The sequence below is a fragment of the Pinus tabuliformis genome, chromosome 6 (assembly GCF_031772625.1).
Source record: "Pinus tabuliformis cultivar Carrire ecotype Pingquan chromosome 6, CPIR1, whole genome shotgun sequence".
NCBI lineage: Eukaryota > Viridiplantae > Streptophyta > Pinopsida > Pinales > Pinaceae > Pinus > Pinus tabuliformis.
Window position 1 is genome coordinate 2073639106 of NC_142292.1, and position 24240 is coordinate 2073663345.

The window sequence follows — 24240 nt, forward strand, 5'->3', positions numbered from 1 at the left end:
GAACAGAACGCACTGGGAAATCTATTAGTACTATTTTTGATATTAGGACTATTTGGAGGATCTGCTGCTGGTTGGCTATGGCTAATAGGATCTTTTCCCAAGCGATATGTGTCAACACACGGGTTTATATGGGAGCACCGCTTTCATATTATGGCTGAGGTCTATACAAATGGGCCGGTGGAGATTTCTTTCCGCTGTGGGTGAAACCGATTATTGGCAGGTGGCAAATTCATGGAATAGCATTTATGTCTTGGGCGCAAGTGTTTGATGAAGTGCCAGAGAGAGATGTAGTTCATTATCTTCGTGGCCTAGCTTCACAAGAGCTCTTTTTCTACGCAAACGGGTGGCAGAGAAGGTTGATAGTTACTGCTGTTGTAATGAGGCACATAATTAAGGATTGGGATGCATTTTCGTCTTTTTGTCTTGGCAATGTTCGGAAGTTCTCATCACGGATCATTGAGAACTCAAAAAGGCCATTAATAAGCTTTTTCTTGTGATTAACATACGTTATACTGGAATACCGAGTATCAAATATCGATTTCCTGGGAGGCGTCTGGCAATTCTGATTGCAGGAATTTGTTCACTTGAAATAAGATCCCTCATCGGAGATATACACACTATATATCTATTTACAGCTACGCAGCAGTTCTTATCATATAAAACCCTGCATTTCTTCGTAGATAGTTTGGCAACATGGCGCGCAAGCAGGCTTCATTTGCACAGGAATTGATATTATACGCCATTAGCGCTGCCGTAAGTTGTCTGGTTCTTGTTGTAGGGTTCAAGCATCTCGATCCTAACAAAGAAATTGTTTAGACAGTGTAAGCTCCTCAGCCCTCCAAATGGGAAAACATTACTTGCAAAGGCAATAGCAAGAGAATCAGGGGCTGTTTTCATCAACGTAAGGGTAGCCAATCTAAGGAGCAAATGGTTTGGGGATTCTCAGAAACTTGTGACTGCTGTGTTCATACTTGCACAGAAGCTTTAACCTGCTATCATATTTCTTGATGAGGTCGATAGTTTTTGGGGCAGCGCCGTTCTACTGAGCAAGAAGATCTCACAAATATGAAGACAGAGTTCATGGCTTTGTGGGATGGTTTTACAACAGATCAAACTGCTCGGGTTACTGTTCTTGCGGCAACCAACAGGTCTGAAAAGTGAGATGAAGCAATACTACGACATCTTCCAAGGGTATTTGAAGTTGGGATGCCTAGCTGTATAGAGAGAGCCAATATTGGCCATTTCCTTCAGGGGTTCCTCCAACAGAGGCAATTATGCCAGTGTTAGAAGATTTGGGAATACATGGATCCTATGCCAATAGCATTCAGTTTGGAAACAACAATTTCTTTGGTAGCAGACCTGGTTTTAACTCTTATTTAATGCCTCCGAATAGTTCTTATGTCAGAAGTTTTATGCCTACTGCTTTAAACAATTCTGTTCTGGTGGATGCTGCCATTCATTATGATAGTATGAGACCAGCTATGGCACAATGGATGGATCCAAGAAATATAGGGGACCCTCAGCATCTGAGCTCACGTTCTGTTGTTAAGAACATTGGCTGGTCACCTTTTCAAGATGATGCCAGAAAACCAATTTTGATTATACATCCAGCAGGGAGGCATGGCACAACCTACACCTGATTACAATGCAGGAAATAGTTTAGAGGAAGACTGTGTTTTTTAAATCACACAGCAGTTTCGTAGCGCGCTACGAAACTGCTGTAGGTGATGTTTTCAATGCAGAATAAACAGTTTGACCGGGAATGTTAGAAAAGAGACACATGTACATCAATACAGCCTACAGCTCATCTGGAGACATGGTGTTTGGTAGCAGCGTTCCATACTTTGAGTGATTAAAGAGTTGGGAACATGCTGCTACATTTTCGGAGGATGGTAGGAGACAGGGACCTTAAAAATAGGTGTTTTGGTCCTGATGATAAATGATCCATCAGCGCCTTCAAGTATCCAAGGTTAAATTGTTCATTGCATCTTTAGCTCAGCCAGTTCAGCCTAACCAACAAAAGACAGCTGTCAAGGATCCAAGAAGAATCATGTTACGAGGAGAATGGAATTAGTGTTTTAGTTTGATTAGGACTCTATGTATTTACAGCACAATATCTTTTGTATTTAATAAGTTTGTTTAAAAATAGATAGGGGTAGTTAATGATAGGTCATCGAGCTCCCCTCATGCTTGAGGAGGAGACTTGAAGTAGTTAAGTAGGTTTTCCTATATATAGTGAAAACTCTGATGTAAGTAGGGTTGGAGATTTATGAAAAAAACAGAGTTCTTATATCAGCTTATGTAAAAAGACTTTTGACAGTAATAGAAAGATTACTTTTTCTTCCCAAGATTCATCTTGTGTTCAATGCTCAGAATATATGTGATTTTGTCATTATCCTTTATGTTTTACAGCTCACTAAATATGCAATCACTCTGAATTCACCTAGTGCTCAGACTTCCTGTGTATATTTATGAGTTGAGGTTCTTTTTGAGAAATGTTCTGAGTGTTTAAACATTATATGCCTTGGCTTCCATGATTGAGTAGTCAATAGTTTACTGCAGAGGTGTTTGACTCCATGAGCCCAATGGGAGAAGTGTTATTTTGTTGTTCCAACCAGCTTATTTTCATATACTGTTTGAAGAGTTAGCCATCTTTTCTTGTTATTAAAGCATATCAAAAATCTGTGAGAGAGCCCTCTCTGACTAAGGAGGCTAAGCCTTAGTCTAAAGCCTGGTTTGAAATAGTTACATGAGATCTTGCTAAGTAGCAGCCCTTAGTACCTGATTTTGTGATAACACCCTGAACGATTGGCTCTCACTAAAACACTGGAGCAACCTGCTTTTAACCTTTTGGGTGAACTACAGAATTTATACGTTAAAATTCCATTGTTGCAAGCGCTAAGAGATGTTCCCATTTATGCTAGGACTGTTAGAGATATCTGCATAAAAAAACCTGGAAGAAAAGTTAAGGACCCCCTCACAGTTCATGTGATGGGAGAACTGACTGCTTTAATGACAGAAAAAAATCCTCCCGTGAAATATGGTGACCCTGGTCACCCTACAGTAATAGTGCAGGTTGGAAAAACTCTTGTCTCTAAAGTTCTAGTAGACTTAGGAGCTGCAATAAATATTATGACACTGGAAACAACACAATTGCTTCAGTTAAAAAACTTTATTAGGGAAACACCAACCATCCTAGAACTGGCTGATCGCTCTACAATTAAACCTGAGGGGGTCATTGAAGATTTAATAATTTCTGTAGAATCCTGGAATTACCCAGCCGACTTTGTGGTGTTACAGACTAAAACAAAGTTGGGGGGTCATCCGCTGATTCTAGGAAGACCTTGGCTGGCTACAACAGATGCTTTCATTAGCTGTAGATCAGGATCAATGACCATCTCTAACGGACAGGAAACAAAACAGCTTACCCTTTATCCTCATGCTACACCCATGATTAATAATGACAGCTCTGTATGGGTGGATTATGAGGATGAAGAAACCCAACCTATATTGACTATCGGACAAGCTTTAACTTTCAAAGATTCTACCGAAGATGAATTAATCAGCAGCTTCATTTCTGAACCTTCTTCGGTCAACCCAGAAATGTACAGTCATTTTTCTGCAATCTTGGAATCTGAAACTCAGCAGAACTTGGAAGATAAGAATTTATTTCAGACAGCAGTAGGCAGCCCCTCCAAAAGTACAACAATAGAAATTGAGCCTGGCAAAACATTAAATATAAATCCTAATTTAAGTGACAATGAAAAACAACAATTAATGAAGTTACTCCAGGAAAATAAAGAAGCATTTGCATGGGACTATACAGACATGAAAGGGATCTCCCCTGAGCTATGCACTCACCGGATTTATATTAAAGAAGGATCCCGGCCAGTCTGTCAACCCCAACGACGAATGAATCCCAATCTAAGGGAAATTGTGAAGGAGGAACTTCAAAAACTCTTGAATGCAGGATTTATATACCCTATATCTGATAGTGAGTGGGTGTCCCCACTTGTAATTGTACCCAAGAAAAATGGTAAATGGAGAGTATGTGTGGATTACAGAGCACTGAATAAAGCCACTCAGAAGGACCATTTCCCTTTACCATTCATTGATCAGGTATTGGATAATTTGGCAGGTAAGAAATTCTTTTCATTCTTGGACGGGTTCAGTGGATATAATCAGATTAAGATTGCACCCCAAGACCAGGACAAGACCACGTTTACTAGCCCTTGGGGGACCTTTGCTTACAGGGTACTTCCATTTGGGCTATGTAATGCTCCAGCAACATTTCAAAGAGCAGTGATAGGGATTTTTTCTGATATGTTAAATGATTCATTAGAAATATTTATGGATGACTTTACTCCTTATGGAGTGACTTTTGAGGATGCACTGCAGAATCTTGAAAAAGTACTTAAGAGGTGTATAGAAGCACACCTTGCCTAAAGCACTGAAAAGTGCCATATGATGATGAATCAAGGTATTGTATTGGGTCACTTTGTCTCATTCCTTGGAATTCAAGTCGATCCAGCTAAAATATAGGTAATTCAGACTCTCCCTATCCCCAAAACACAAACTGATGTAAGAAGCTTTTTAGGACATGCTGGATACTATAGAAGATTTATTAAGAATTTTTCCAAAATAGCTTCTCCTTTATTTGTGTTATTAACAAAGAATGTTGAATTTAAGTGGACTGATGATTGTGAAAAAGCGTTTAATGAACTTAAACATCAGTTGTCTGCAGCTCCCATTTTGAGAGGACCTGATTGGGCACTACCCTTTCTTATATCCTCTGATGCCTCAGACACTGCAATTGGAGCTGTCTTGGGTCAGTAAGAAAATAGTCTTCCCTATGCCATTTATTTTATCAGTAAGAACATGACACCAGCTGAATTAAATTTTACAGTCACCGAGAAGGAATTCTTAGCAGTTATTTATGCAATAAATAAATTTCGACATTATATTACTGGCTACACTACTTTTGTGCATACTGATCACTCGGCCATTAAATATTTGATGAATAAATCAGTTACAAATGCCCGAGTCACCAGATGGTTGTTATTATTGCAAGAATTTTACATCACAATTATGGATAGGCCAGGAAAAGAAAATGTAGTTGCTGATTTCCTTTCTCGATTAAAAACTGATGAAAATGCTCCAGTAGATGATTCTTTTCCTGATGAATATTTATTTGCAGTATTTGCTCACTCACCTTGGTATGCAGACATTGCCAATTATCTAGTTGCAGGAAAATTACCATCACACCTATCACACAGGGAAAGAAGAAAGATCATCCAGCAAAGTGCTAGGTATAGCTGGATAAGTGGGTGTCTTTTCCATACAGGAATTGATCAGGAAATCTGAAGGTGCATTGGTGAAGATGAAATTTATGAGGTACTAAAAGCTTGTCATGATGGCCCTTGTGGAGGACATTTTGTAGATAAAAGAACAACACACAAGGTACTCAGAATGGGTTATTATTGGCCATCACTCTTTAAAGATGCTAGAAAATATGTCAAGGCCTGTGATAGCTGTCAAAGAATGGGCCAGCCTAATCACAGGGATGAAATGCCTCTCAATCCCCAGGTAATTCTTGAACCTTTTGAGAAATGGGCATTAGATTTTATAGGTCCCATTAATCCTCCATCCAACCAAAGAGTGTATATATTAGTATGCATAGATTACATGACTAAATGGGTAGAAGCTATGGCACTCCTGAAAGCTAATGAAGAAGCAGTATTAACATTTTTATTTGAAGAAATCTTTGTTAGATTTGGACTGCCTAGAGAATTAGTCACAGATGGAGGACCTCCTTTCAACTCTCATGGCTTCAAAAATACGCTTCAGAAATATCATATTAAGCACAAAATGACTACACCTTATCACCCCCAAGCAAATGGGTAGGTAGAAAGCACCAATAAAGTCATAGAAGCCATCTTAACAAAAACAATAAAGGAAAATAGAAGGGACTGGTTTCAAAGGTTGCCCGAGGCATTGTGGGCCTATAGAACTACTTGGAGGAATACCACAGGTTTTTCACCCTATGAATTAGTTTTTGGAAAGAATGCTATTTTCCCTGTAGAGTTTGAGATCAAAACTTTAAGAACTGCTTTAGCTGTTAACCTTGATTTGACTGATGCACAGACAGCCAGGTTACAACAACTTCAAGAATTGGACGAGAAAAGACTGGATGCCATCCATCAGACAACCATGATACAACAACAAAGGAGCAGGTGGCATGACAGAACCATCAAGCAAAAGCAGTTTCAGAAAGGTAACTGGGCTCTACTCTATGATTCCCGTTTTGAGAATTTCCAAGGTAAGTTAAGAACAAGGTGGTTAGGGCCTTATGAAGTGGATGTTGTTTTTCCAAATGGGACAGTTAGACTTTTAACAATTGATGGAAGCAGAACACCGCTACTAGTGAATGGCTATCAACTTCGGTTATATCAGAGGCCTGTTTCTAAAGAAGATTTTAAAGCCACTTGCATGGAAATTAAATAGTATTCTTTTCCGGGGGAACTTGTTGTCCCTCAAAGCACTTAAATCTTTGTTTACTTATGCATTTTTTTAGATTAGATATTCTTTTTATTTAATTACTAATAATCCCTGCCAAGGGTTACCATATTATGTTTCAGTATTTTGCAGATTTGAGCTGTGGGAAATAGCTGAGAACGAAAGCTTTAAAGGAATCACTTTGCGGATTTGGAATTCTCGTTGCTGCAACACCAATTCCTGTTGCTGCAACACCATTTCCTGTTGCTGCAACACCGATTCCCGTTGCTGCAACACCTTTTCACGTTACTACAACATCTTTTCCCGATGACGTAACATCATTCCCAGTGGCTGCAACACCGATCCCCGTTGCTGCAACACCACTTCCCGATCCCGTAATACCTTTTTAGCAATCCTCTCATTTACAAAAACACCAGTCTTATCACCTCAGCCCCCAAGAAACGAGTTTTTATAAAATACCCCACTTTTTGTGATGATTACAATCCTTCACTATCACTTCCCGTCATTATTATTAGAAATCGCCGGTTTTCCCATGTTCCTAGACCCGTGGTAATCATTATGATCCAGCAAAAGATAAGACAAGACTTTTTGACGCAGCAACCCAAAAGGTAAAACATAAAGGTACGCATGATTATGTATGGACATTAAATAATAGTTAATGTGGAGAAACTGATAGGACTACCAAATAATTGTACTTCCAATCATATCACTTACGCGTAGGGGGGGGATTACCAAAGCACTCTCATAATTACATACTACGCCAACTGCCGCCGTCCTTAACTCTCCCGGCAATATGTAAAAGTCACCTTATCACGGCATGTTACCATTTGCAACGGTTTACTCTGAACTGAATTCGGAAGCTCGGCTCTGAACTGTGAAATTCACTGAGATAACAGCTATGGGAGGAAACCTCATTACACATGAACCTGGCACAACAGCACTTCTTGAGCTCTATCCCGAGGTTTATCAGATCTTTCTGCAAGCGGGATGGATAGATTATTTCCGGAGACTTCCAGACTTCGACGAGCAGCAAGTCCTCGAATTTGCATGCAATTTAACAGAAGGATTCTCTGTTGTTCAAGGAGTCCAAATCCCAGTCACGGAGGAAGTCATAGCCCAAGTTACCGGGCTACCAGCTAATGGCATACGGTGGTTCAGTAGAAAGCACTTGATCCTTAATGTGCAGCAGGATTTTCTTCAACCTGGCGAGCAGGTGGAACCAAAGGGCAGAGGTGTAGCACTTCAGTCATTGCCTCAACCATGGCCGAAAGTTGCTGAATTTGTAAAGCAATACCTGACGTGCGAAGGCCGGTACCAGGTAATTTACCAGCACGATTTCGTCTTGTTGAATCATTTGAGAAATCGTCAGTTGATAAACATGCCATATTATTTATTGGGATGTCTTAAAAATATGTCATGTTATATTGTTAATGCAAAGCGTCCGCTTCTTTCCTTGAAACACCACCGTCTAGCTCAATTGCTGATAAATAGAGGCCTTGATTTAAATAACCCTCCACCCCCCATTAATCCCCGTCAAGAGGCAGAAATTCCCCAACTAGAGCATGAAATTCCTCATCAAGAAGAGGAAATTCTTCATCAAACTGAAGACATACCTCAGCAAGATGAAGAAATCCCTCAGCAAACAGAGGACATTCCTGAGCAAATACCCGAAGAAATCCCTCAGCAAACAGAGAATATTCCTGAGAAAACACCTGAAGAAACCCCTCAGCACGCAGACGACATCCCAGAACAAATTCCCAAAGAAGTCCTCCAGCAAACACCCCCGCAAGTTGCTGAAAATGAACAATCAGCAGTAGAAATACCCGCGGAAACAACCCCATCCCCTGATAGAACCAATCCATCCATTCCCATACTTGGTATTTCTACCGAAGACTCTGATGATAACATCCCTATTACCTTGCTCAAACGAAAAATGCAGAGGAAAATAGAAACCCCACCAAAAAGAAGAAGAACTAGGGCTTCGGCTAAAGCAGTTGCTATTTCTGCCACTATCCCTAAGAAAGCCAACCGGAAAAGAAAAATGTTTGAATTCCCTGCCTCTCTACCAAAGCAAAGGACTCGGTCGTCTGTAATAGCTGAAATTCCTAGCCATACCTTCCCTAGCTCACCACCCATCACCCTAAAAACCCGCATTCCCACCAGCCCTGGAAACTCCTCTCCCTCACCCTCGGAGGCCGAGATGCAGAGTGTTCACAGTTTCGTGACGTCATATTTTAAGGCAGCTGACACACAAGAACCAGCTGCCGACACCCAAGGTAATATTGGCCAAGAAGCTGTAACTCAAGAAACAGCCACTACCCCAGGTGACACACAAGAACCACCTGTCGAGAGTATAAGGGATCAAATTAATGATGAAACACAACCTCTGCCTCCACTGGAACCTGCTGCTCCACAAGCTCAACCCACCATATCGGCTCTGCAGGAAGAAATTGAATTTCTGAAGTCCCAGATTCAGGACTACCAGGAGGAAATAATAAGGGTCAAGGAAGCCTATCAAAATGAATTTAACCTGCATATTTTAGCACGAGTAGCATCTGCAGCAGAGAAGAGTAAGGACAATGAATATGTGTGTGCCAATTGTGGTGAGATATTTACTCAAGCAGGACACAAGGTAGTGGCAGAACCAATGAATGAAGACCCTGCTGTTGTGGTTGAAACAAAAGAACCTGTTGCTACACAGATGGAAACACCACAACCCTCTGCTCCGAAAGAAGAACCTGTTGTCACACAAGAACCAACAGGCTCTCCAGAAAAGGTGCAGGAGCAGACAGAAGAACCTGTTGTCACACAAGAACCAACAGGCCCTCCAAAAACGGTGTAGGAACAGAAAGAAGAACCTGTTGTCACACAAGAACCAACAGGCTCTCCAGAAACTGCACCAGAGCAAACAAAAGAACTTACTGACACACAAGAACCAGTAAGCTCTCCAGAAACTGCACCAGAGCAAACAGAAGAACTTACTGACACACAAGAACCAGTAAGCTCTCCAGAAACTGCACCAGAGCAAACAGAAGAACCTGTTGTCACACAAGAACCAACAGGCTCTCCAGAAACTGCACCAGAGCAAACAGAAGAACTTTCTGACACACAAGAACCAGTAAGCTCTCCAGAAACTATGCAGGAGGTAACAGAGAATAAAGAAGAGGAAAAGTCACCACGGCCTACCCAAATTGCCATGGAACGAGAAGAAAAAGAAGTTACAGCAGGAAATGAGGAAAAAGGCATAGACGCACCCTGGCCTACCCAAGAGGAAGAAATGGTTACAGAAGGAAACAAAGAAGAAAACATGGACTCACCCAAGCCTATTCAAAATGCCAGAGAAAAAGAAGAAAATGAAGAAGAAAATATAGACTCACCCCGGCCCACCCAAATCGCCACAGAACAAGAAGAGGAATCAAATACACAGGAATCAGTACATAACATAGAACATGAAGAAGAAACAGTAGCTGGAAATGGAAAGGAAGACATTGGATCATCCCGGCCTACTCCAATTATCACAGAGCAGATTACCCTTGTTGATGCCTTTACACAAACAGAACTTCCCTCTGTTAGTGATGCATGCACAAAAACAGACAGTTTTCAGGAACTAAAAGGAAAATGGTGGAGAGAATATGAGCTGTCACAAGGCAAAGCATTCCAACAGCAAAAGGGGACCTGGTTCAATTATGCATATAAGAACTGGGAAGCACTTGAGCAATGTAGAGCTCAGTACAAAGAAATTAAGGAGCTAAAAGCCAGATTGTCCCAGATATTTGAGTTATTCCAAAAAATACTTGCCACGAGGAAACCCTCTTTCAATTATGCAACATTTTTGAGGGAAAGACTCACATTCTTATAGATAAAGGCTGTTAGAGAAGGTAGACCTCATCAGGTGGTTACATCAGAACAATTTATGCAAACCTTTGCAGAGGCACCTAAAAATGATCAAAATTTGTTATGCGAGCTCTATCTCCATAATGAAGCCATGTCCGAAGAAAGAAACATGAATATGATACCTGTTGTTGGCGACATACAGTTGAGAGCCTTCATCTCCTTTTTAGCTAACCAACTTACATGGCAGAACGCCTTTACCTCAACTCAACATAATGAACATAATTGCCTTCTATGGATTAGAGCTGAACCGCAGAACGCAACCACCTTCATTGCACAACATCTAAGAATGGTAAGTGATCCTGAAATGAAGGACCACGTTAGGCAACTACAAGCAGTGGTCCTGAGAGACTGTCAACATTATGTGAGAACTAAGGCACCCTTGGCTGTCAAGGCAAATAACTTGTTTTGGGAAAACTGCCCTAAGGAGAGGCAGGAATATCACCCTTATAATCCACCTAATTTACAGGTAGCACTCTCAAGGGTACCTCACTATGTTAGATGCATGCAACACTGTGCCGAAAATTGGATGGGTTACATATTTAAATTTCCACTTCTATGGTTATCTGGTGAACAATACAAGGGCCAGTTTGGATTATCCAACAAGGAAGAAGCAGCAGCATGGAGGCAAATACAGACTGTCTGTGGGTTCAGGAAGAAGTTTTATGCCACTTCCTATAACTATTGTCTCAGTAATCTACATTGTTCATCCCAGTACTCCGACTCAAACTCAGAGTAAGCATTGCATAGGGACATGCAATCTCTTCAGTTGGGGGGGATGTTAGGACTCAGAATTGACCAATTTTGACCTTATATTTTTGCCATAATATTATCCTTTTTCAGTCATAGGTTGAAAGCTTTGATTGTATAATGACTTAATCACCCCAAGGTACGAAGTAATTCTCCGCATATCTGTATGTTTAATTGTTCATTGCATATTCATGAATATCTTTATATTTATCTTTGGAAAAGTTAATTAAGTTGCCAAGTAATCGTTGGACTGTTTAAAGTCTACAGGAATTATAATTTACAGTTGCTGTAACACCAGAAACAACAACTACGCAGTTGCTGCAACACCGAAAGCAGCAACTACGCAGTTGCTACAGCCAGCAATGGCAACCATCTAAAAGCAGGAGAATGCTATTTTTGAAACAACTGGAAATAACAAACGGCAACTATCTGGAGATTGCCAAAATTCCACGATGACGCAGCATAATCAGCAACTGCCCAAAAAGGGCAAAACACAGTTACAGTTGTTAAAGTATCAGGAACAGCACGGGTTTACTAAAATAGTAACCATGGGAAAACGGCGAAGGATAATACGAGGATCCCAAGAGGACGGTCGAAGGTTGGTTACCAGCTGCGTAACAGAAATAAACTCAAGAAGGAATACACGGTTGCACTGTTATAACAGCATTCTATAACTCTTATTTTTGGTTAACTAAATGAACTGTGATAATATATTGTAATAGATGTCTCCTCTATAAAGAGGAGACATCTACATTAGAGAGGGGGGGAGAAAAATAGTTTTGTAAGGGGAATTTTGGAAGACAACAGCAAAGTCTGAACTTTTATTGTACTGAATCTTTTGGCAGATGAATAGAAGATTGTTATGAGTACTTAATCCAACAGTTGCGTTCTGGGGAATCTTGTGAGAGGGACTGGGCCCACCTTCTTCACAAGATTCACCCATTTACTTTTCTGTCAAGTGTGTAAGTGTGTTTGTTGATTTCTTTATGCTGATACTCTGTTTTGGATTCTGTAGCATTACTTCTGATAATTTCCTTTTTGCTGGCACTCTGTTTGGTTAATCGTTTGAAGCTGTACTTCACCGGTGAATTAGAATTTCAGTGTGTATTAGCGATCTGGTTACAGGGGCAGGTGTTGAACGTCCTTGCTTGGAGGATAGGGTCCTGATCCTCTGATAACAGAGCATCCATCACTCTTCTTTTCGGATTTGTTATCTTAAATTAACTGCTTTCATTTTATCTTTACAGTACACTGTTATGACATAACGTGAGAATTACGTATACTACAAATTTTTAATGCTTTTAGAGTTAAGTACATATAGTACGCAGTAGCCTTTGAAATAAAAAGACTCTCCCAGGTTGACAATTTAATGTGGTACTTGATTGTTAATTAATAAACAATTCAACTAGCCAACAACTTATTATGCGATATGTTTTCATAACTGTTCGGCTAACTTTTTATATGAAACAATTCATCTTTATTGAATTCTTTTCTTATAGCAATTGAATGATCTTTATTACCAATTGCTGTAGAAACTATTTTAGATCGCATAATTGAAAGATTAAATCCTGGGTTAGTTTTAGAATTAGATATTTCTGTTCATTAGAATACAATTGCATGTTGTTAAATTAGACTTAGACTAAAAACATTTTACTTAGAATTTATTAGGAAGGAAATATCAATTCTCTACACACACACATAAATTGGGAAACTGGTCCCATATCCCTAGTCTGACCCACTACACCAAATGGAAAAGGAGCTACTAACCAAGGTCCAGACTGGGTGGGTATCCCCCTTGTTGTAGACCCGATTTTTGGGGCTTCAACATTTTTGGCGCTAGAAGGAGGGCCCCAAACTATGAATGGCAAGTAAATATAAATCTAAATACCATTCTGAGAGTAAATCACCCTCACCATCTCCCCCGACTTCTCCATCGCATTAAGAATCTTTAAATCTTGAGCGAGAAGTCGAAAAAACAAAAACCACTGCCAAAAACCCGAATATTTCAGAGAAATCTACTATTGAACCTCCTGAAGTTGAATCTTTGATCCATAAACTTCAACCTTTTTCTATATCTCCTTAAAAATCTGAAAAATCTCAAGGTAGTGTGACTTCACAATATAACCCTTCTCATCCCCTTACCAGATTTAAGAGTGAAAAGTTTGGTATTGAACCAACTGAATTACCTCTACCTACAAGGAAGAGAGAAAGGAAATCACCTAAAGGGTCTAATACAAGACTCTTTCGTCATCATCATCCATCTCAACCTCTCGATCGCAAAGTCAACCATCCACTCCTCCACTTCAAATTATTGTCCACCAGACCACTGGAACTTCAATATCTCCTTCTCAATCATCTGGAATTGTAATATCCTCATCTTCCCAACCACAAGGATCATCTTCTACGCTTTCCTCTATTAGTAGTTCAATGATGGCCCAAACTCCATGGAATAACCCAGGGGCAGTCTTAATGCCTGCGCCTTTGAGTCAATTACTGCCCCATACTGAAAAATGGTTGCCTAAGTTTAATCCTGAAGCAAGCATGCTATCAGAAGAGCACATAAACAACTTTATGTTATCCATAAATCTCAATGGGGTTACTAATGAAGTCGTTCGGATCTTTCCTTACACTTTGCAAGGAGCAACCGGATCATGGTATTTCTCATTACCATCCGGATCAATCACTAGTTGGGATATTTTCCAAGAACAATTCTTGACTAAGTTAGGTGATGACAGGTCTACCACGACACTAATCAATGACCTGTCTAACCTTAGGGTTGGATCAAGGGAACCTGTCAAAGATTTTAACTCACGTTTTAATAAACTTTTGAACAAAATTCCTACAGCCTCCAAGCCTAGCGAAGAAGTTCGAAGTGAATGTTACATATCTGCTCTACCATCAAAATAGTAATCTTCATTGATAGAGCTAACAAAACAACTTTAGCTGACAATATGAAGGAAGCAATAGTGGTAGAGAAACGCATCATAGCCTTAGAAAAGAAAAATGCCATTGATGAACGTAAATCTAAGAAGGTTACTTTTAAAGAAGATCTAAAGAAAAAACATTCCAAAGACCCATTCGATTTAGAAGGATTGTAGAAAGTTTTGAAAAACATGTCTAACGAAATGGTTGACATTAAGAAACAAGTAGCAGAGACTTTTTCTAAAAAACCTTACAAGCCTTATAGAAGAAATCCTTCAACTAATTCAAAGCCTCCCAATGCTATCAAAGATGCTGAATCAGAAGAAGAAGAAGAGGAAATTTCCCACGAAGAGCCTACTGATGAAGAAGAAGTTGTAGAAGTATAGGGAATGTGGGATTTTATCCTCCCAGATGAAGAGGATCAAGAGGCATCACCAGTTAGTAATAGAAGTAGAAATCAGCTCAATCCTCCTCAACCTACTCCTAAGCCAAAGAGTGCAAGCTCAATGTCTAAGGATAAATTCGTAGGAAAGAAAACGTAACCCAAAGCGACTCAAATGAGCCCAGTCCAAACAGATTCACCAATTCCATCTAAAACATTGATTGTTTCTGATGAGATGGAATATAATATCGTAGAAGACATGAAGAAGACTAGGGCTAACATTACTTTTTATGAATTGAGAAAGTTAAAACATCAACAAAAGCTACTTTTGAAAGAGTTACACGCAATACCAGTTGCACCTTTGCCTGCTGCTGTAATATCGCAAGCTTCTCATGAGATGAAAAGACCTACAAATAGTGTGACTAGTAAAGTTGATCTTAACGACATTGCTCTAATTGGAGGAAGGTCAAGATCTCATACTCCACCATTTCTTCTTACTTATGAAGTTTTCAACAAAAAATTGCATAATTGTTTAGTTGATTCAGGAGCTTTATCCAATATCTTACCTAAATCAATATGTGCAACGCTGAACATTCAACCTCAAAAATCTGCAGTACGCATAGTTCAGCTGGACCGGTCGCTGGTTGAAGTGATTGGAGAACTAAATCAGGTTACCATAAGGCTATCATCTAATCCAAAGGTATGTCAAGTTATTGATATTTTAGTTCTAGACATTCCAAAATTTTATGGCTTAATTCTTAGCAGGGATTGGTCTGAAAAGCTTCATGGATATTTTGCAACCGATTAGTCGCATATGTGGCTCCCTTACAATGGCAAACCAAATCAAATAAAGGTTGAGTGAGAAAGGCATAAAAAATACATAGTAATAGAATTGGAAGGAGAAAATGAACCTGTAGCATACAGCAACAATATAGTTGGCAACTATTCTGTTGACTCTTTCTTAGGAAATTTCAATGCTCATACTTCACCTTATTTAGAACATTTTATTTTATCTCAAGTATAAAACTTTTCTCAAACAGATAGTTCTAAATGTGTTAATTTCATAGATAGTCCTGTAAATAAATCTTTATTTTGGAAGTTATCTTTTGACGGTTCTAAGTCTAACGATGGAGCAGGAGCAGGATGCGTATTAGTTAGTCCAGAGGGAAACAAAATTATGATAACTTGTAGACTCAAGTTTGATTATACCAATAATACTGCAGAATACGAGGCTTTAATCCAAGGATTATACAAAGCAATCGGACTAGATATCAAGTATCTACAAGTTTTTGGATATTTTGAGATTGTAATTAGACAGGTACGAAATACTATACATTGTCTATCAGGTCATTTAAAGCATTATCAATCTTTATTACAAGATCTGACTGAAAATTTTATAGCATTCAATATTTCATCAATTCCAAGGCTTCAAAATGCTAGTGCTGACCTCTTGGCAAACGTAGCTTCCAAGCTCATTCCCTCAGAAGACTATAGCCCGAATAGATTTTCAATTGAATTAATTTTTAGACCCTCGATTCTTGATAACATTACCAATTGGAGAATTTTCAATGATGATCTTGATATTGTAAGCTTCCTCACATCAGAGGGATCTTACAATAATCAGATTATAGATGAAGACCAACATGACAAACAGTTGCAACAAGATAGCACTAATAATGCTATGCCAAAATTAGTTGTCAAATTGGAAGAGTTATATGATTTGAAAGACCGATTCAAAAGATCTACCAATTCAAAACTTCAAAGTTCAACTCTGAACTATGAATTAGTAAACCTAGGAATTGATACCAAGCCACAGAATATCAATCTAGGTCTTGGCCTAGCCCCTAAAGAAAGATTAGCATACATTCGTCTCTTGAAACAATACAAAAGTGTCTTTTCTTGGAACTATGATGAACTTAAGACTTACGACACTTCTATCATTTAGCATACTATTCGAATGATAGACGATGAAAAACTTGTCCAAAAAAAGCTGAGAAAAATCCACTCTAATTTGGAAAATAAGATTAAATCTGAGCTCAATAAATTATTGAAAGCCAAAATCATTTTTCCCGTTCGACATTCTAAATGGGTTTCCAATATGGTTCCCGTTAGAAAGAAAAATGGAGAGATTAGAATTTTCATTGACTTTCGAAATCTTAACAAAGCCTGCCAAAAGGATAATTTTCCTTTGCCTCCCATGGAGCAAATATTACAAGCAGTTGCAGGATCAGAATTAATGTCCTTTTTGGATGGTTTCTCTAGCTACAACCAAGTTTTGGTCCACCCTAATGATCAATTAAAAACCACGTTCAAAACCAAATGGGGCACTTATGCATATCAAAAGATGCCCTTTGGTCTGATTAATGCTGGCGCCACATTTCAAAGGGCCATGGACATCGCATTTAAGGGATTAGTAAACAAATTAGTAGTAATCTACTTGGATGATATAACTGTATATTCCAAGAAACAAGGTAATCATCTCAGAGATTTGAAACAGATCTTCCAACGTTGCCAAAGGTATGGAATTTCACTTAATCCTAAAATGTCATATTTTGCATTAAGTGAAGGAAAACTTCTTGGATTTATAGTGTCAAAATCTGGAATCCATATTGATCCCGACAGAATCAAGGAAATTTCCGAAATACTCTTGCCTCACAACAAGAAAGCTATGCAATCCTTCCTTGGCCAAATTAATTTCGTAAAGAGATTTGTTCCAGAATTTTCAAGGATTGTATCTCCCTTACAAGCAATGATTAAAAATAATTCAATCTTTAAATAGGGCCAAGAAGAATATGAAGCATTCAATTTGATTAAACAAGCGATTGTAAACTTCAATGATCCAGGTGGATATTGGTCGCCACCCGCTAATTCCACTTGGATCCCCTCTAGTGCTTCTTACAGTTTTTTTTCAGTTTCCTTAATTATAGCACAATTTACTATTTTTAGCAGTTTTTCGGGTCCTAAACTTCCGGAGCCGTTTTGAGGCCCTAAACAACGTTTTTTTGGAAATCTACCGCCAACAATTTTTCTGTCTAAAAATCGTCTTTTCCGTTGTATTCCTCAAAGAGATCTTTCCAACGGGCTATCATGCACGTCAAATGGAGATAGTACGACCCATTCGCGACCCCGGGAAGTTGATGTACCAACTTACCCAAAAAACGGGGCCCACAATTTGGCGTTTCATCTTCTAGGGTTAGGTTTTGGAATGTGAGGGGTTTTCCATTGTTTCTCAACAATAAATAGGCCTTCGAGCCTCATTGTAAGACAGTTCAGAGGCATGTAGCCACCACATCTCTTCTCAGAGATAAACTACCATCGCCCTAGCTGGTTTATTTCCATTTCTGTTTGTATGCATATTTCAGTATTTTACAGTAATGAAATGAGGTATTATTTCCGCTGCATATCTGTCTTTATGGTTATCTCTGTATTTTATTGCATTCCTGTTTAAATCCGGATTAGTGGTATCAGAGCGGTCTGCTTTTCTTCTCTGTTTTTCTTTGCATGTCCCCAATGAGGTTAGGATATAAGGAGTTAGGGCTTGAATTGGTCGAACCTTTGCAAGACCAGCCTTGCAAATCCCGACGGCCTCCCATGGCGAATGAAAAGAAAGATGAGGGGGCAGGAGATCCTATCAAAATCTTGCTCGAAGAAGCCCTCGAGCGACAAAGGAACACGATGATGGACAACTTTGCCCAAATCCTTCAGTGGCTACCCAGGGGTGACGCATCGGCTTCCAACAGCAACTCTGGAAACGCCACACCATTTAAGGTACAAGTTAATTTTGAAATCCCCATATTCGAGGGTCAGATAGACGCAGATGCTGTCGATAAATGGTTAAATGTGCTAGAGGGTTATTTTTCTGTTCATGATTTTTCCAGTCGGGAAAAGATTATTTTCGCTCTTCTCAAAGCAGCCCCCCACGTCAAGGACTGGTGGGAAACCTACTGCGAGCAGAAGGATGAAAGTACAGGCTCACTATTTTCAGTCGCATCGACTTGGGATTCATTCCGAGATGCCATCAAGGAGCAGTACTACCCTGTCGGAAGCTATGAGGATCAATACATAAAGTGGACCACGCTACGGCAGGGAAGGGACCAAGACATACCAGAGTTTACCAATATTTTCCATACCCTTCGCACAAATTTGGGTATCAAGGATACAGAGCAGCATTTGGTACTCAAATACCGTGGCTGCCTGCACAAGTACATCCAAGAAGAAATAGAATTCCTAAACATCTCCTCGCTCGGCATGGCATACCGATATGCCATCAAGGTCGAGCAAAAGTTTAAATAGAATAAGTGAGACTTTGGGTCTGCGAATCCGAAACAAGGGAAAGGTGCCCCCAAACTGTAGAACCAAGGACAAAGCCAAGGCAGGGCAACCCAAGACAACTCGCCAAAGCTACAAGCAAAGAACAGCGCTGCGAAGCCGAAAAAGGACACCGAAAAGTGGTGTGAGTTCCATAAGAGCTCCACTCACAACACAAGTGAGTGTTCGGCCAAGCAGTCACTGGTGGCCGAGCTAAAGGTTTCAGAATCAGATGCATGTTCTGACTTTGAGTCAGAACCCGATAAGGGGAATGACAAAGGGAAGCAGATTATCGATGCGGAGCCCAATGCCACCATTGCCACCACGAAGATCCAGAGGAGGAGGAGCGTCTCTTCCACTCCCAGATGTGGGTAAAGGGCTCCCCGCTACAGTTCATTGTTGATAGCAGGAGCCAAAAGAACCTCATTTCGGCAGAGGTCGTGAAACGGTTGGGCTTACCGACCACAACACATCCACAACCATACACCATTGGGTGGCTGCACCAAGGACGGGATCTTCGCATGAGCCAACAGTGTCGCCTTCCATACAACATCAAGCCCTTCACAGATGAGGTATTGTGTGACATTGCTCCCCTTGAAGTTTGTGATGTCTTATTAGGACAACCATACTTGTGGAAGTGACATGCTGTGTATGAGTCAAGGCCCCGTGCTGTTATTGTTACTTTGGGAAATAAGTTGTACAGGATACCAGAGGTAGCACCACCTACCGCCATCTCTTTGGTTACTGCAAAACAATGCAGTAAGCTCATTTCCAAAACCGGGAAGTTTTTTTTCCTGATGATACGCCCTCAAGAAAAGAAGAAGACGGTGGCCACGACCTCCAGACAGGGCCCCTCCACAACTATAGATGGACAAGGTCGTGGAGGAGTATGAGGACATCTTCACCTCCCCCGCAGGGGTTCCTCTGCACTATCAGGTGAAGCACTCCATTGATCTGACCCCAGGTTCACCGCTGCCCAATGGACCAATCTATCGGCGCTCTGTTCTGGAGAACGATGAAATCAAGAGGCAGATTTAGGAGCTGCTGCAAAAAGGTCACATCCGTCTGAGTTCATCGCCCTGTGGGAGTCCGATCGTGCTGGTACAAAAGAAGGATGGGACTTGGAGACTCTGTATTGACTATCGGGCGCTAAACAAGATCACTGTCCGTAATAGGTACCCAATCCCACGGATTGATGACCTCCTAGACCAAATAAAGGGGGTAAAATATTTCAGCAAGATCGATTTGAAGTCAGGATATCACCAGGTACCAATAGAATCCTCCGATGTGTGGAAGACTGCCTTCAAAGCCAAGGAGGGCCTTTTCGAATGGTTGGTTATGCCTTTCGGATTGACGAATGCTCCTGCAACCTTCATGAGGCTAATGGATGACATCTTGCGGCCATTCACCAACTCATTTGTAGTGGTATACTTGGATGACATCTTGATCTTTAGCAAGACTTGGGAAGAGCACCTCCACCACATCCGACAGGTTCTCCAAACACTGCGACAACACAAGCTATGTGCCAATTTGGAGAAATGCACTTTTTGCATGACCCAGGTTCAGTATCTGGGATACATTATTGATGAACGGGGGGGGGTGCATGTGGATCCAGCCAAGATCCAAGTCATTCGGGATTGGCCATCTCCAACCACTCTAACAGAGCTTCGCAGCTTTCTAGGCCTTGCCAACTTCTACCGCAGGTTCGTGTTGGGATTTTCTCATATCACTTGGCCCTTGAGTTAGGTCACCAAGGGAGGAGCGAAAGCAAAATTTTATTGGTCTGAATCTCAATAGAAGGCATTCACAGAGTTGAAAGATCGACTCTGCACAGCACCAGTTCTTGCATTACCAGACTTGCAACAACCATTTGAGGTTGAGACAGATGCCTCTGACTATGCTATTGGGGCAGTCCTTACTCAACACGGGCATCCAGTGGCATACCACAGTGAGACACTTTCAGACACAGTCCGGAAGTATCCCACTTATGACAAAGAGATGTATTCCATTGTGCAGGCCTGCCGACAATGGAAGCATTACATTTTGGGGAAGGAAATAGTCATCCACACAGACCACCGACCCCTGCAGTTCATACAGACCCAAGGGAAATTGCAGAATGATTTCCTTCAGAAGTGGTCCACATACCTGCAACAGTTCCATTTGAATATCAAGTATAAGAAGGGCAACACCAATAATGTTACAGATTGCCTTAGTCGACCACGGATCATGGCGTTAACCATTGTGCTCAACTCTTGTGGGCACGAGACTTCTGATTGGCCACTGCTCTACAAAAGCGACCCGGAATTCAGCCACACATACCAGAAACTCTTGGAGGGTCAGCATGTTCCAGATTTTCACCTCGAGGACAACCTGTTATGCCACCTGGGTCACCTTTGTGTTCCTTCAAGCGAGCGTGCCAAGATGATCTCGGAAGCACACTACAGTCAGGCCGTTGGGCATTTTGGGGTCGAAAAAACGGTGGCAGTACTGCAGAAATATTTCTATTGGCCGAATCTTTGACAAGATGTCGGGAAGTACATCAGATCATCCACTGCTTGCGCCATTGCCAAACCGACCATCAAGAAGCAAGGCCTCTATACCCCGCTGCCTACCCCTAGTTGACCTTGGGAATCCATCTCCATGGATTACATGTCAGGCCTCCCTTCCACTAAGCATGGAAATGACTGTGTTTTTGTGGTCGTCGACAGGTTCTCGAAGATGGCCATTATGGCGGCCTGTAAGAAGAATATCACAGCAGAAGCCACTGCTAAACTCTTCTTTGAACGAGTATGGGTACACTTTGGGATACCATAGTCTATCATTTCAGATCGGGATAGCAGGTTCCTTAGTACATTTTGGTCTAGCCTCTGGTCGATGCTGGACACCAAACTCACTAAGTCCACAACCTTCCATCCTCAAACTGATGGCCAGACTGAGGTCGTCAACAGGATGATCGTACACATTCTGTGCATGTACAACTCAAAGCATCCACGCACATGGGACGAGAGCCTCCCCTATGTTCAACACAGCTACAACCGGGCTCTCCACAGCTCGACTGGCCACAGCCCCTTTCAGGTGGGATTGGGATTCCAGCCACTATGTCCCATCGATGTGGCCATGCCATTTGCAGCTACTCACACAGATTCTGCTGATGTCCAGTCCGAAACAATAAGGTAAATAGCTTCATTGAGCACATCCAACATATTCGCCAGCAGGTCCATGACATTCTGGAGAAATCAAATGCCAAGTACAAGCAGCGACATGATCAACATCGGGTGCCACACAAGTTTCAAGTGGGCGACAAAGTCTGGTTGCATTTGCAAAAGGAACACCTTACCGGAGCCTATCGGAAACTCAGACCACTCCGATATGGCCCTTACACCATTACCAAGGCTGTGGGAGACAATTCATTTGAGCTCAACATTCCCCCATTCCTTGGCCTGCACCCGTTGTTCAATGTCGATCGCCTTCGGCCATACTTTCCACCATTACTAGACATGTCCGACATTGTAGAACAACTCACACCCACAGAGTTAAATCCAGCTTGCATGGAACAAGCTGCAACTGATCGGATCATGGACACACAGATCAAGCACACTCGCCAGCAGAATATCCAACTGTATCGAGTTATCAAAGCAGGACAACTCCTTCACCAGGGCAAGTGGCTCACTAGGGACCAAGTGCAGCAGAAGTTCCCTGATCTCATGGAGGAACTCAACGCAATAGGGACCATTGCTTCCTAAGGGGGGAGGAATGATCTAGGTGGATATTTGTGGCCACACGCTAATTCCACTTGGATCCCCTCTAGTGCTTATTACAGTTTTTTTTAGTTTCCTTAATTATAGCACAATTTACTATTTTTAGTAGTTTTTCGGGTCCTAAACTTCTGGAGCCGTTTTGAGGCCCTAAACGACATTTTTTGGGAAATTTATCGCCAACGATTTTTATATTTAAAAATTGTCTTTTCCGTCGTATTCCTCAGAGAGATCTTTCCAATGGGCTATCATGCACGTCAAACGGAGATAGTATGACCCATTTGCGACCCCGAGAAGTTGATGTACCAACTTACCCAAAAAACGGGGCCCACAATTTGGCATTTCATCTCCTAGGGTTAGGTTTTGGAATGTGAGGGGTTTTCCATTGTTTCTCAACAATAAATAGGCCTTCGAGCCTCATTGTAAGACAGTTCAGAGGCATATAGCCACCACATCTCTTCTCAGAGATAAGCTACCATCGCCCTAGCTGGTTTATTTCCATTTCTGTTTGTATGCATATTTCAGTATTTTACAGTAATGAAATGAGGTATTATTTCCGCTGCATATCTGTCTTTATGGTTATCTTTGTATTTCATTGCGTTCCTGTTTAAATCTGAATCACCTTCCTTGGCCAAATTAATTTTGTAAAGAGATTTGTTCCAGAATTTTCAAGGATTGTATCTCCCTTACAAGCAATGATTAAAAATAATTCAATCTTTAAATAGGGCCAAGAAGAATATGAAGCATTCAATCTGATTAAACAAGCGATTGTAAACGCCTCATCTTTAGCCACTCCAAATTTCTCCGATCCTTTCATTTTATATACATTTGCCTCTTATACATCATATGCTGCGATACTCACTCAAGCAAATCAAGATAATGCGGAAGCCCCAATTGCCTTTTTCAGTTCAAATCTACAAGGGGCCGAATTAAATTATTATGACGTCAAGAAGCAAGCTTACGCTGTTTTCAAAGTGATCAAACATTTCAGACCGTTCTTAAAACCCATACAAAAATCATTGTGCCGTTTCCAGCGGTAAGAAATATATTAGTACAGAAAGATGTGGGTGAAAAGAGAGCGAATTAGGTTACTTCTTTACAACAATACAACGTTGAAATTAAACCAGCAAATATTATAAAAGGTCAAGGCTTTTGTAAAATGCTGGCTGGAGCATCGCTTATTTCTGAAATACCGTATTTAGAAGTACAAATGTATGAGGTAAGCCTAAATGATATTGAATCACTGTATATCATATTTTATCTAAAGAACGGCTATGCTACTTCAAACCTAGATTATTCAAAGAAAAGAGCCCTAAGGTTGAAGCCTAAGAAATATCAACTCGTAAACGATGTACTTTTTAGGATGAATTATGATTCTGTTCTCCTTCGATGTCTTGAGAAAGCTGAAGCTGAAAAAGTGTTGCAGGAACTCCATGATGGACCAGCACATGGACATTATGCTGGAGATACTCCAGCACATAAAATCTTGTGCGCAGGATACTATTGGCCTACACTATTTAAAGATGTGCATAGCCACGTAAGGAAATGTCAAGTTTGTCAAACTACTGGTGGAAGACAAAAGAAACCATCATTGCCTTTGCAACCAATCAATATCAATCAACCTTTTGATCAATGGGGATTGGATATAATAGGTGAGATCGTTCCTCACTCTTCTAAACAGCATAGGTATATCCTTACAACTACAGATTATTTTAC